Below are 12838 nucleotides of genomic sequence, written 5' to 3'. Positions count from 1 at the left end.
TGAAAACGTACAATCATCTATCCTACAGTTGCAAAAGGTTCAAAATGTTGCCGCAAGACTGTTAATGAATATTAAAAAAACGTGAACACATCACTCTGTCCCTGGTCTCTCTATACGGTACAATATAGTTTTGATTTTAAGATTCTTTAATTAGTGTATGAATCTTTGCACGGCCTTGCAGCGGGTTATTTATCAGATCTGCTAATTGAGTATCAGTCTGGAAGAACTTTGAGATCAACAACTCAAAATTTACTTAAAATTCCAAGGACCAAGTTAAGCCAGAAAGGAGATTGTGCGGTTTTGGCAGTAACGCCAATACTTTGGAATAGCTTACCCATACATGTCAAAGACGCTGACTCTGTACATGTTTTTAAAATACAGCTTAAGACACATTTGTTTGCTGTGGCGTATTCTTCTTGTGGATCATTTTTATTATTGTTATTGCTGTCATACACAAAGTTTTTTGTTTATTTTTTATTCTGTTTCATTCTGAGAGGATGTAAAGCACTTTGGTCAACATGTGTTGTTTTAATAAGGCTATATAAATAACATTCACATTGACATTGAAAGTGAATCTGTATGTCATAAACACAAAATCAATCATCTGTCACATCACAATATTATTATTCTAAATATTACTAATAATTCATAATATCAAATGACAAATGTATGGGTGTTTCTTTAACTTTTGGTGCTTTGATTGTCTGTGATATGCATTTGTTGGTGCGGTATGAATTGGCCTTTAGTTGCTTAGTCAGTTGCTTTTTAGTTGCTAAGTTGCTTTAGTTGCTTAGCCCCAGACTGAGACATTAAATCTTTAAATATGAAAAATCCATCATACAGCTATTACTGTATTAAGCATGTTTAAAAGTATATTATGATTTAAACTGAGAGTTTTTAATAAAATGTATTGTGTGAAAATTAATTATATTCTTAATTAAAAAATTTTATATTTTTAAAATACGTATTAGTTTAAACCACACAACAGTCTATAATTGTTATGTCATTTGCACTACATTTAACAATTTTGCCGCTAACAGTGTTATCAAAGGTGAGTGCACTTGTTTAATAAGCAGACAATATTGTCAGTAAAGAGCTTGAGATGCAATAAAAAGTGATGTGTGAACAAAACAAGCAGAAATCAAGCTAAATTCGACAGAATATTTTTATTTTGCTTCATTTGAAATCGAGCTGTAATGGTCAAATTATGCAGGGAGTGTGAAAATGCTATTCAGCTTTTTGTTCCTAGGACACACAAATGCTAGCTACAAAATTAGCTTTAGCAAAACAAAAAGGAGTCAGCAATGTTATTACAAATGTTTAAGATGCTTATTTTCCATACAGTCCATACAGCCATAATCATTGAAAAAACACTCATACGTCAAACAGGGCAAGTGATTCTCTACTCACCATAGACAGTAAGATTGAATGTGTTGAGCGGCGTCTCTCTTCTGCTGGTCTCTTTTTAGTCTGTGGTTCTGGTGTTTGTGATGTTCAGAGATCCAGTCTGATCCAGCTCCAGTCTGTCTCTGAATCTCTCTTCAGCACTGTTATTAAATATTGTCTTCATATTGTTCTTTCTGTCGATTTGAGCGATGAGAATGTTTTGTCCAAATTTCCACATAATCAAATCTTTTCTCTGTATATCAGTATCATCAGTGTGTAGAGTTACAGAATCTCCCTCCGTCACTGACACTGACTTCACTTCATCACCAAACACACCTGATCAACAAACAAAACAGTTTCTCAGAAACACATTTGGAGTTTTAGTCTTTTTGAAACAAGTAAAAATTGTCATAGCAAAACAGTTATTCTTCTGTATAAAAGTATTTGAGTATATTATTCTGATAACACTTGAAAATATTAGAGGCAAAATGAATGATGGAAATAATAAATAACAGAATGATATGCAGTTGGACAAATGATCATATAAACAGAGCTGAAGCCATAAAAATACTTACCATCCAGACTCCATGAGAACAAACAGAAGAAAATAAACACCTCAAACATTTTCTTCAGAACAACAGAACTGTTATAATAATCAGGTCCTGACAATCTTGAAAATGTTGATTTATTATTATCATTATTTTTTAAGTGAATGAAGCAGTGTGCTGTCAGTCTGTAGTGAAGTGGTTTAGTGAAGATAAACAGTCAGTGTAAATAAACTCCTCCAGTAGCACCTCCCTTCAAATGCTGCATGCCTTCTCACACATCTATTTAGTAATAATTTATGTTTAAGCTTAGGAAAAAATGGCATCAAAATTTACAAAAAGAACAACTGCCCACTGCAAGTACTGTTTAAACGCACAAATCATCTTTTCAAATTAGTAATGAGAATAATTTACAAATCTGTTGTCAACAGAAGAGAAATTTTAAAACCTGTGGTTTTCCACCAAAATAAAAGCTCTACAGTTTAAGCAAATAAATTAAGACAACCATAAATGTGAGTACTATAAATTTACTGTTCTTGTGTAAAATAAAATTAAAATTTTTATTTTTCTTATTAAATACTCTTTTATCTTACAGTACAGTAGTATTTGTAATATTGTAATATATTTTTGCATTTAATAAATTGTTATTATTATAATTATTATTATTACTATTAAGTAAAAACAAAAACAACAGTTTAATTATGGTCTGAGTCAAATAAAATGTTTTTTTTTTTCTTTAGGGATGAAAACTTGCAGCAATAGCTACCTACCTTTTTTATTGAAGTACTGGTTGGAAGTTGGAATGGTTTTGTCAATTACTTTAGAGGCTTCATGGTAGCTAGGTGGCTCAAGTAGCACTAAGCAAGAAAGCACCTGGTTTTGTGGCTGACTTGGGAAAGTTGTATGTCTTTGTAAAGTAGCACCTTCAGTTCTCTAATTTTAAAAGATATCTGACTGGATTTTGTGGAGACATGTTGTGTCAGTGGACAAAATCTTTATGTCCACTGGCCTAGAGGATCATATTTGTTTTAACATTTAAAACATGTTTTTAGAAAGAGTTGACATTCTCTTTATTTATATTTTGAGAAGGTATACAATCTGTGAAGGGTGGAGCTACTGGAGGAGTGTATTTACACTGACTGTTTAGCTTCACTAAACCACTTCACTACAGACCGACAGCACACTGCTTCATTCACTTAAAAATAATAATAATAATAATAAATCAAAATTTTCAAGATTGTCAGGACCTGATTATTATAACAATTCTGTTGTTCTGAAGAAAATGTTCGAGGTGTTTATTTTCTTCTGTTTGTTCTCATGGAGTCTGGATGGTAAGTATTTTTATGGCTTCAGCTCTGTTTATATGATCATTTGTCCAACTGCATATCATTCTGTTATTTATTATTTCCATCATTCATTTTGCCTCTAATATTTTCAAGTGTTATCAGAATAATATACTCAAATACTTTTATACAGAAGAATAACTGTTTTGCTATGACAATTTTTACATGTTTCAAAAAGACTAAAACTCCAAATGTGTTTCTGAGAAACTGTTTTGTTTGTTGATCAGGTGTGTTTGGTGATGAAGTGAAGTCAGTGTCAGTGACGGAGGGAGATTCTGTAACTCTACACACTGATGATACTGATATACAGAGAAAAGATTTGATTATGTGGAAATTTGGACAAAACATTCTCATCGCTCAAATCGACAGAAAGAACAATATGAAGACAATATTTAATAACAGTGCTGAAGAGAGATTCAGAGACAGACTGCAGCTGGATCAGACTGGATCTCTGAACATCACAAACACCAGAACCACAGACTCTGGACTTTATAAAGTCACCAGCAGCAGAAGAGAGACGCCGCTCAACACATTCAGTCTTACTGTCTATGGTGAGTAGAGAATCACTTGTTGTTTCATATATACACATTTTTTGACATTAAGTACTGTCATAGCTATTGAGATTATGAAATGATGGAGAATTCTGATGATCATTTGTGCACATTGTTTTGTGGATTCTTATAATGACATATTTTAATATTATAATATTTCTTTAATTAAATTTTAATTTCAATAGTGTCATGTTTTCTAGCTTGTCTCCCCATTCCTGTCATTATTGGAGGCTCTCCACAATGTTCATCATCATCATCATCATCATATTATTATTCATTGTTGTGTTCAGCGGTGAATGTGAGTGATGTGACTCTCTCCTGGTACAAAGGAAACAGTTTATTGTCCAGCATCAGTGTGTCTGATCTCAGCATCAGTCTCTCTCTACCTCTGGAGGTGGAATATCAGGATAAAAACACCTACAGCTGTGTGCTCAACAATCCCATCAGCAACCAGACCACACATCTCAACATCAGTGAACATTGTCAGACAAGTTATTGTATGTCAGCGGCATTATATATATTTTTTTTCACATATTTAGTGAATCATATTTCTATTTTATTTTATTTTATTTTTTTAATCTCTTAGACTCCATCTGCTGCTATGGTTCTACTGAAGCTGTGATCCGATTGGCTCTCTCTGCTCTGGTGGGTGTGGCTATGGTTGCTGTGCTGGTTTATGACATCAGATCCAGAAGTCTTCAACAGAAGAAGAAAGAGCAGACATCACCATCAAACTCTGATTAATCAGATACTCAGGAAGGTAGAGATGCTCTCTAGAAATGCTGCCATTAGACCACAATCCTTTGAGTAAATATCTTTTAAGAGATAATGAATTCATTTTTTTTTTTTCAAATATAAATGCTCCTTTAAATTTATAAAGACAGTGATCATTGTAGTTCTTACTTTTTACTTTAGCTGTTTATATAGCAATTTTCTTAATAAAATAATTCTTACTTACCTACCTACCATGATTATTCTGATAATTAATAAATATAATTAATAAAAATACAAATATAAAATTATTTTTGTATGTTGTTGTGTTACTGTAAAATAAGTTGCAGGTTCATGCTTGGTAAGAAAATTATCTCCACAGTTGTAGTTTCCTGAATAAAAGCTTTAGGAATTTTATTATTATGCTTTTATTTTATTATTATTTTATTTTATCTGACACACACCCATTTCAGATATTGTGGTCTCTACTAATTTGAGTTGAATCAGGTGTGTTTGATGAGGGAAACATACCAAATGTGCAATACTGGGGTGCCTTCAGGACAGGTTTGAAAACCTCTGCTCTAAATAAACACAAGAAGGATTTTCTGTTCACATTTGACCACCTGTCCCCTGTTTTTCTTGTAATAATATAGTTCCCAGTAGAAACTTTTAACTGTAACACCCTCCCAAGTTGGAGTTCTGACTCAGAATCTTGCAATCTTGCAGAAATCCTGCAACAACTCCAAATTCAGAATCCAATATGGCTGTTCAGTGCATCAACAGAAGAGAAACAGTAGTAATATATTGTTTATTAGCGCATATGTTTGTCTGTTTCAATAAACTCAGTGGTGCACACTGTACTATCCAACCCCTGGACATGATACTATGGCATTATCTGTGCAAAATAACTATTTTTATGTGTTTTTAATTGACTGGTATTGCTAACAATGGATGCGTCCATCTTGGTTTTTTGGGCTGGGTATCGATTCAGATGTCCCGATTCGATTCGATTTCGATTCACAAGCTCTCGATTCGATTCTCGATTTTTTTGATTACATTCAGTGAATATAGTTTTAAGACAAAAGCTATTGATATTTCTAAAAAATGAACAGTAAACGCAGTTTACAAATGGTGAATTAATAAGAAATTAAGACCCACAGGCCTGTATTTTAAACCTATTCTTTTTTTGTATAGGGTCCTTTCTTAAACAATAATAGAGCCCTATAAAATGTTCTTAATTTTTCTGGTAATCAGATGAAGGCATAAAACATTAATTAAATTTATCCTAATCAAATGAAAATTAAACCCTTTTATTTTTTGGCAAACAAAGTGCTGCACAACAGAGGTTTACTGTTAAAATTAAAAAGAAAAAAAAATGGAATTATTCCGTTAAAAATAAAGATTTATTAATATTTATTAGTAGTAGTAGCATTGAGTTGTTAAACTAAACTTTTATTTTGACAGGTTGCCGTGAGGAACTTGCAGCTGCTGTGTATCATGTGATATGACGGTAGTTTTCTCAAATTAAACAGTAAAATGCTAATGAAATGACTCTCGGAGCAGCTGTGTTAATATCATCATATAGTGAGACGGCAGAAGATGAAAACACCGCGAGCGTCGTCTGCGCTTATTATGTGTGCAGTAAACAAAAGAGTGCGTCGCACCATCCGCCATTCATTAATTGCGGAAATCATGGCGCCTTATACGTGATATCAAATGCTTCCACAGATTTATAGTATTACTATAGCATTTCACCTGAGCATTACAAGTCACGCGTATGGCTTTGTTCTTGGTTCTTGTCAACAGTATCTCCGCCATGATAAGCACTGAATGAATGACAGGCTCTCTGTTGTAACATCGCTCATCGGTAAATAAGGGTGACATCTAGTGGAGAAGACTAATGATAAGAATCAAATGAATCAGATCTTGTTTTAAATGTGTGCTGAAATAAATTCGGGAAAAGATCGATTCGCGGCTTTTGAGAATCGATATCGAATCGACGTCATTTAAAAAAACAAAACCGATTAATCGAAAAATCTCTTTTTTTGCCCAGCCCTATTGGTTTTCTGACTTTTCTACTGGAACATGGTCCACTTGGGTGTGACGTTATTCCCAGCTCCAACATCTGACTTCCGAGGTAAATTGAACACAGCATAAACACAGGAAGTGAACACTGAACAAAAGGAACAGAAACACACTTCAAAATAGGAGAACAACACTGCCGTCTGCTGGGAACTCTACGCCGCCGTCCGTGGCTCTCCCAAGCCCACCGTCCACGGGCAACTCTACGCCGTTGGCCGCCGCTAACTCAAGCCCGCCAGCCGCTAGAGCGCCCTCCAGTGCCCGTTCCTACAGTGGGACTGCCGGATCGAGCCCCTACTCTCCCCAAGGAATTTTTTTGGGGGGGATAGTAGGGCTCCAGTCGTAGAGGCCGGGGCGGGGGCTTCGGCCGCGGCCTCGGAGGCGGTCCAGCCATGGCCTCCCGAGTCCCCGGACCCGCCATGGCCGCCCGGGCTCCCTGCTCCGCCCTGGAGGCCTCCCCATCCTAGACCAGCCTCCAGGGCGCGGGACACGGGACACGGGACACGGGATAATGTCAGGATTTTGGACTTGTTTTTCCTTGTTTTACCCCTGTCCTTGTTCCTGAATTTACTTATATTGGTACCGGCATATCGGTACCTGAAATTCGGTACCGGTACCCAACGGTACCTTTTTTCGGTACTTTACTCTCTGTGTAATAACAAAAACATTTATTTTAGTGAAAAAATAAGTCCAAAACTCTCAATTTCAACATTTTGAACAATAGGGCCCTACAATTGTTTCTTTTTTTTTTGTTCCAGAAGTTCTTCTTTTATTTTCTTCTGATAATCAAATGAAGGCATGAAACATTTATTTATTTTTAATCAAATGAAAATGAAACCCTTTTATTTTTGGCAAACAAACAGAGGTTTACTGTTAAAATTAATACATGGTAGAAAAACTGTGGGAATATTCCTTTAAAAAAGTTTTAATAATAATTGTTTTTTTCTACAGTTAAGTCGTTAATGTGGTTGTAATAATTATTTGTATCATTTAATTGTTTTATTTAAATTTGTCAGTAAAAGGAATGTATAAAGATGTACATTATACTGTACAAAAGTAATACAAGAGTAATATATTTGTTACATGTTAAACCGCACTTTTATTTTGACAGGTTGCCGTGAAGTTTCTGTGTGTGTACAGTATATGATGCTGGTTTTCTCAAATGAAACGATACAATTCTCATGAAGTGACTCTCACAGCCTGTAAGTTCATGTGTTCATGTTGTGAGATGCAGAGGCCGAAAATCACCACGAGTTCACTTGTGCTTCAGTATTTGTGTAGTAAACAAAACCGCGTCTCCGCTATTCATACATACCAAGGCTAGCGGAACATGCAGGATTCAAATTTAAATCGTCTTTTTGCGTTTTAATATTCACATACACCAGTTCATATCGTGATTCGAATTAAGTGACAGACATTCTTTTATTCATCCAAAACTTGACGAATTCCGTGGCATTCCGCGCTATAGAGTAAATTCAGTTTTGAATGGACTCCGCCATCCTGTCCGCGTCTTTGAGGAAAACGTATGACCCTAGAAATGTAAGCACACTTCAGAACATTTCGGTTTGCCCTGTGTGTTGTGTTTTAAAGAGTTGCAGGGGTGATATCATGTCACAGGGTCGGTCTCTCTCTCTCTCTCTCTCTCTCGCATGCGCCCAATAAATGCGTTATCGGGTACCGAAATTTGGTACCGAATGATTTAATGTGAATCGATACTCGGTAGTACCGACGCAATTCGGTCCATACCCTTAAAAGTACCAAGTTCGGTACCCAACCCTACTTCTGTGTAGGCATAAATTCTATATGGCAAGTACTCACTAAAAATAGTTGGGTTAAAAATGACCCAACGGATAACCCAATGGTGGGTTACTATAGCACCTACCTAATGTTGGGTTATTTTAACCCAATGGATTGGGTAATAAGTTTTACCCAATGCATTGGGTTATAAAATAACTAATTTGTTGGGTTATTTGGCCAAAATGTTTTAAAATGCTTTAACCATCCTGGTATTATTATTATTATTATTATCATCATCATCATTATTCTTATTATTGCTATGTAAATAAATAATAATGTACAGCATACAAATATATAGGAAAATGCTTTATTTCCATTACATTAAAAGTTGCAAATACTTCTATTAAATTAAATGACTGGTTGAAATTGTGTTATTAATTATTTCCTTATCACATTAGGTTATATGCAATTGTTTCAGTTTACAAGATAAATATAAATTCACAAACAAACAAACAGAACAAAGCTAGTACAGACAATGCAATTACAGCTGCAACAGGTTTGGGATACTCAATGTTCAAAATGTAAAATAATTTAAAGCATGTATCAACTGCTTGTAAAAAAGACGGCCTTGCTTCAGTGCCATTTCTCCCACAATAATGAAGGCTTGATTATGAGGGAATTGCCTTGGTTGCTCCTCCTCCTCCAAATACAGAATGAAATTTGTTCCAACCTTTAAACAGAAATTTAAAATGGTAAATACGCACACATACATAGGATCAAATAACACCCAAAAATGTATTGTCATAAATGATGCCTTGGATAAATGATAATAAGGATAAATGACTTACCTACTTTGTATGGCAATGAAGGAGGATATCTGGCAGGGTTTTACTGCAACTTTAATGCAATCTCCAAGACCAACTTAAACAGAAAAAACAATGGATTAATCTCCAAACAAGAATGGGGGGAAAGGGGGCTGGGGTCTTTTCTAAGCCATGGTAGCAGTTTTTCATTTGATTTCTTACTGTTGTAATAATGGATTAATGTCTGTTATATATCAATTTGATTAGCCGAGTGTTACAAGAGTTGTGTTTGTATCATTGTAGACAGGTGTGCGAGTTTTTGAACTCTTTCTGCATGTTACATTGTTATGCTAGTGGGTGGTAATGTGAGTGTATCAATGACATACTTAATGAAATTTAAGTTAGGTAAAAGCTATATCACACTCGTAATCGTGCTGCTAGACTCTATATCAGCAGGCTGTGGTTATCTGTGGCCTCATACATGATCTAGAGTCTAATGCCAAATTCACACTATAAAGATGGCAATAAAGCACTTCTGAAAGTGGCATTTATGTGTCTTTACAATACTGTTTAATGCGTCTCAGAAGGGCATAAATGCATTTACAGAATTACAAGTGCATACTCAGATTCTGAAACGGGTCAGAGCTGGAATTTAGTTTACCTTTTATGCTGCATTGCATCTATACAGAGAATTTTGAGCTGGCACAAGCAGCCTTAAAGGAGAAGTCCACTTCCAGAATACAAATTAAGTACAAAGAAATTAATTTTATTTAGGAAAACAATCCAGGATTTTTCTCCATATAGTGGACTTCTATGGTGGCCAACAGGTTGAAGGTCCAAATTGCAGTTTGAATGCAGTTTCAAAGGGCTCTACACAATCCCAGCCGAACAATAAGAGTCATTTTTCTTAAAAAACAACAACATTTATCTACTTTTTAACCACAAATGCTCGTCTTACACTAGCTCTGTGATGCGCATGTGTGTCTTCATGCATTACGTAATCATGTTGAAAAAAGGTCACGTGTGGTTAGTTCTTCATGTGTGTACTCCGGTTCAAAAAGTTAGGGTAGGGCGAAGAACTCCATCTCATTTTCTCCTCCAACTTCAAAATTGTCCAACGTTGTTGTTTTACCTTTTTTGTAAAGGGCATTTGATTTTCTTTGCACGATCACTTTGTAAACACTGGGTCGGTACTTCCACCAATGTCATGCATGTGTGATTATGTAATGTGTGAGGTTGAGCTAGTTCAAGACGAGCATTTGTGGTTAAAAAGTATATAAATGTTTATTGTTTTAAGAAAATGACTGATTATTTAGCTAGACAAGACCCTTATTCCTTGGCTCGGATCATGTAGAGCCCTTTGAAGCTGCCCTTAAACTGTAGTTTGGACCTTCAAACCATTGGCCACCATGGGGGTGAGTAAATTATCAGGAAATTTTTATTCTGTAAGTGAACTTCTCCTTTAACTCAGCTATGTAAAACACCTTCACAGTATTCTTGCTTGTGTGAAATTGCTCAAAGAAATAGTTCACCCAAAAATTAAACTTTTGTCATTATTTACTCAACCTGAAGTTGTTCCAAACCTGTATGAGTTTCTGTCTTCTGTTGAACACAAAAGATTTAGCAGAATGTGTTTTTATTAATACTATGAAAGTAAAATATATATTTTGTGTTCAGCAGAAAAATGAAACTCATAGAGATGTGGAATAACATGAGGACGAATAAATGAGAACAAAAGTTTTATTTTTGGGTGAAATAACCCTTTAAGTGTGTGTTGGTGTGCTTGTCAGTACATAACGTAAAATATTACAATATGGCATGAAATACAGAGCAGGGTTTTCTCACCAGAAGAAATATCCGTAAGATCCATTTTTCAAATGTGATTATATGTTTGTGCTTTTGGAAATTCATCTTTACTTAGCCTTATTATTTTGCATTTAAGCCTCTTTTTGAGCATAAAATGTAATTACATTCTGAAAATGTAATAGTTGCATGTCCAATTATTTATTTGTATTTTCATTTATCCACATCAGAGTGCACTTTCATCCAAGTGGTATAGTTAAGACGTATGAGGTTTTGCCAGTGGAAATTTCAGTAACGTTTAAAATTGTGTAAAATCCAGCATCCTGTTCAGACCCTAATATATATACAATCAGCATTAATTTAATTTAACATGAACAGTTTGTATGTGACCATACCTTGAAACCGATAACGGTATCTTTTGATAATTGATGATAACAATGCCCCACTCTCTTCCATGTTCAGTTCTTCGTGGCTGAAGAAGCGGCGCGTGTAATCAGTGTAGCTCGCAGCGCCCTCTGTTGGTGAAAATAATCACTACATGATTGCTCTGGTAACAAGCAACTTAGAGATAATAAAATGCTTAATTTCTGCGTGTTTCGTAGTATTTTAATTTTACACTGTAGTTTCCTGGGGAAAGGACATTAAATTTGAATAAAAAGGCGACATACCTTCACTCAGAGGACACGACACCACGAAAGAGGCTCCGCTGGTCTTCAAGGTGAGCGCTTCTGCCTAATATCTGAAATGTCTGTAAAAAAAAAAAATCCCCCAAAATTGTCGAGACTAACAGAAAAAGTAAGGAAACCATTTTTTATACGTTTGAAATCGATCTGCTACAAGCGCTGGTGTCGTTAGTCAAGACAAGAGTGCAGAAAAAACGGATTAAAGTTTCAGTCAACAGGGGAGATGTAAACAAACTCGTAGGAAAAACAGAAATATTATTGTGTCAGGGCATGAAGACACCTTGTAACGAAAAACATTACGCACACATATTAATTTACCACTGTATCATCTGTCGCAGCTGCACCAATCGACCGTTGGAATTTAAATTTTAACCCAACTGGTTGCGTTGTTGTTGAAATAACCCAATAAACACAGGAATAACCCAACAAAGTGACCCAACATGCATAACCCAGATATTGGGTACAGTAAATAACCCAACGTTTTTAGAGTGATATGCGGCATTAAATTGACTCCATACATGTACCCATTCAGCCAGAGCTGGGCCGTGTGTGGCAATGATGGCACGGCGTGGATCACGGCAAACAATATGAGGGCCGATTGTTGGTGGGAGGTGTGGCCCAGATCAGTCCGGTGATCATGTGGCCCAGATCAGGCAGTGACCTGACAGCATAGTATGTAACCCATGAAAACAAGATAAATAAAATATGATAAAATGATAACAGAAATTTTAATTAAGTGTAGTATTGTTTAAATTTAATCTTTGAAATAGCAAGTCAAAACAGCAACATAGTGTTGGCCCAGATCCGCCCACATCTGGCCTGTGTGAAATCCATGCAGGCCAGATGTGGGCTGAATCTGGGCCAACACTGCTTGCTGCCAATATGATCATTTCAAAATAAAGCAAATCAGTCAACTGCATTAAACTGCACTTAATTATAATTTGATTATTATTATTCTCAGTACAAATAATCGTAGAATCTTTAAATAGAGAGAGGGAGAGATTCTACAGTAAGGTCAGACATGAGCTGAGCTCCTGCAAAACTGAGAAAAATTGAGATAATCATTTAAAAATCTTCAAAAAGTAGTAGATTCAACAAAACAACATTTAGACGAATCTTTTGTTGAATTTTGGGTTTTTTGTTTTTTTTTAAACCACACTTGAATCTGAGGGAAGTTCAGGAGAAGCAAATCAC

The 12838-nt window shown here is 35.4% G+C and overlaps 1 long non-coding RNA gene across 3 annotated transcripts; it reads right to left on the bottom strand.

The window, feature by feature from the left end:
* Positions 1-8767: 8767 nt before the first annotated feature.
* Positions 8768-12408, bottom strand: LOC131530746 (uncharacterized). Of its 3 annotated transcripts, none has more exons than XR_009268472.1 (5): positions 12163-12408; positions 11630-11709; positions 11357-11476; positions 9204-9276; positions 8768-9085 (listed from the first exon to the last, which is right to left on the bottom strand). It is a non-coding gene; the product is annotated as an uncharacterized LOC131530746 (long non-coding RNA). The 3 variants fall into 3 exon arrangements; XR_009268471.1 differs by having other exon boundaries at positions 12169-12408; XR_009268470.1 differs by having other exon boundaries at positions 11630-12408.
* Between the last annotated feature and the right edge of the window lie 430 nt (positions 12409-12838).

Source organism: Onychostoma macrolepis, chromosome 22 (assembly GCF_012432095.1).
Source record: "Onychostoma macrolepis isolate SWU-2019 chromosome 22, ASM1243209v1, whole genome shotgun sequence".
NCBI classification, from domain to species: domain Eukaryota; kingdom Metazoa; phylum Chordata; class Actinopteri; order Cypriniformes; family Cyprinidae; genus Onychostoma; species Onychostoma macrolepis.
This window is presented reverse-complemented; position numbering and strand designations above follow the sequence as displayed.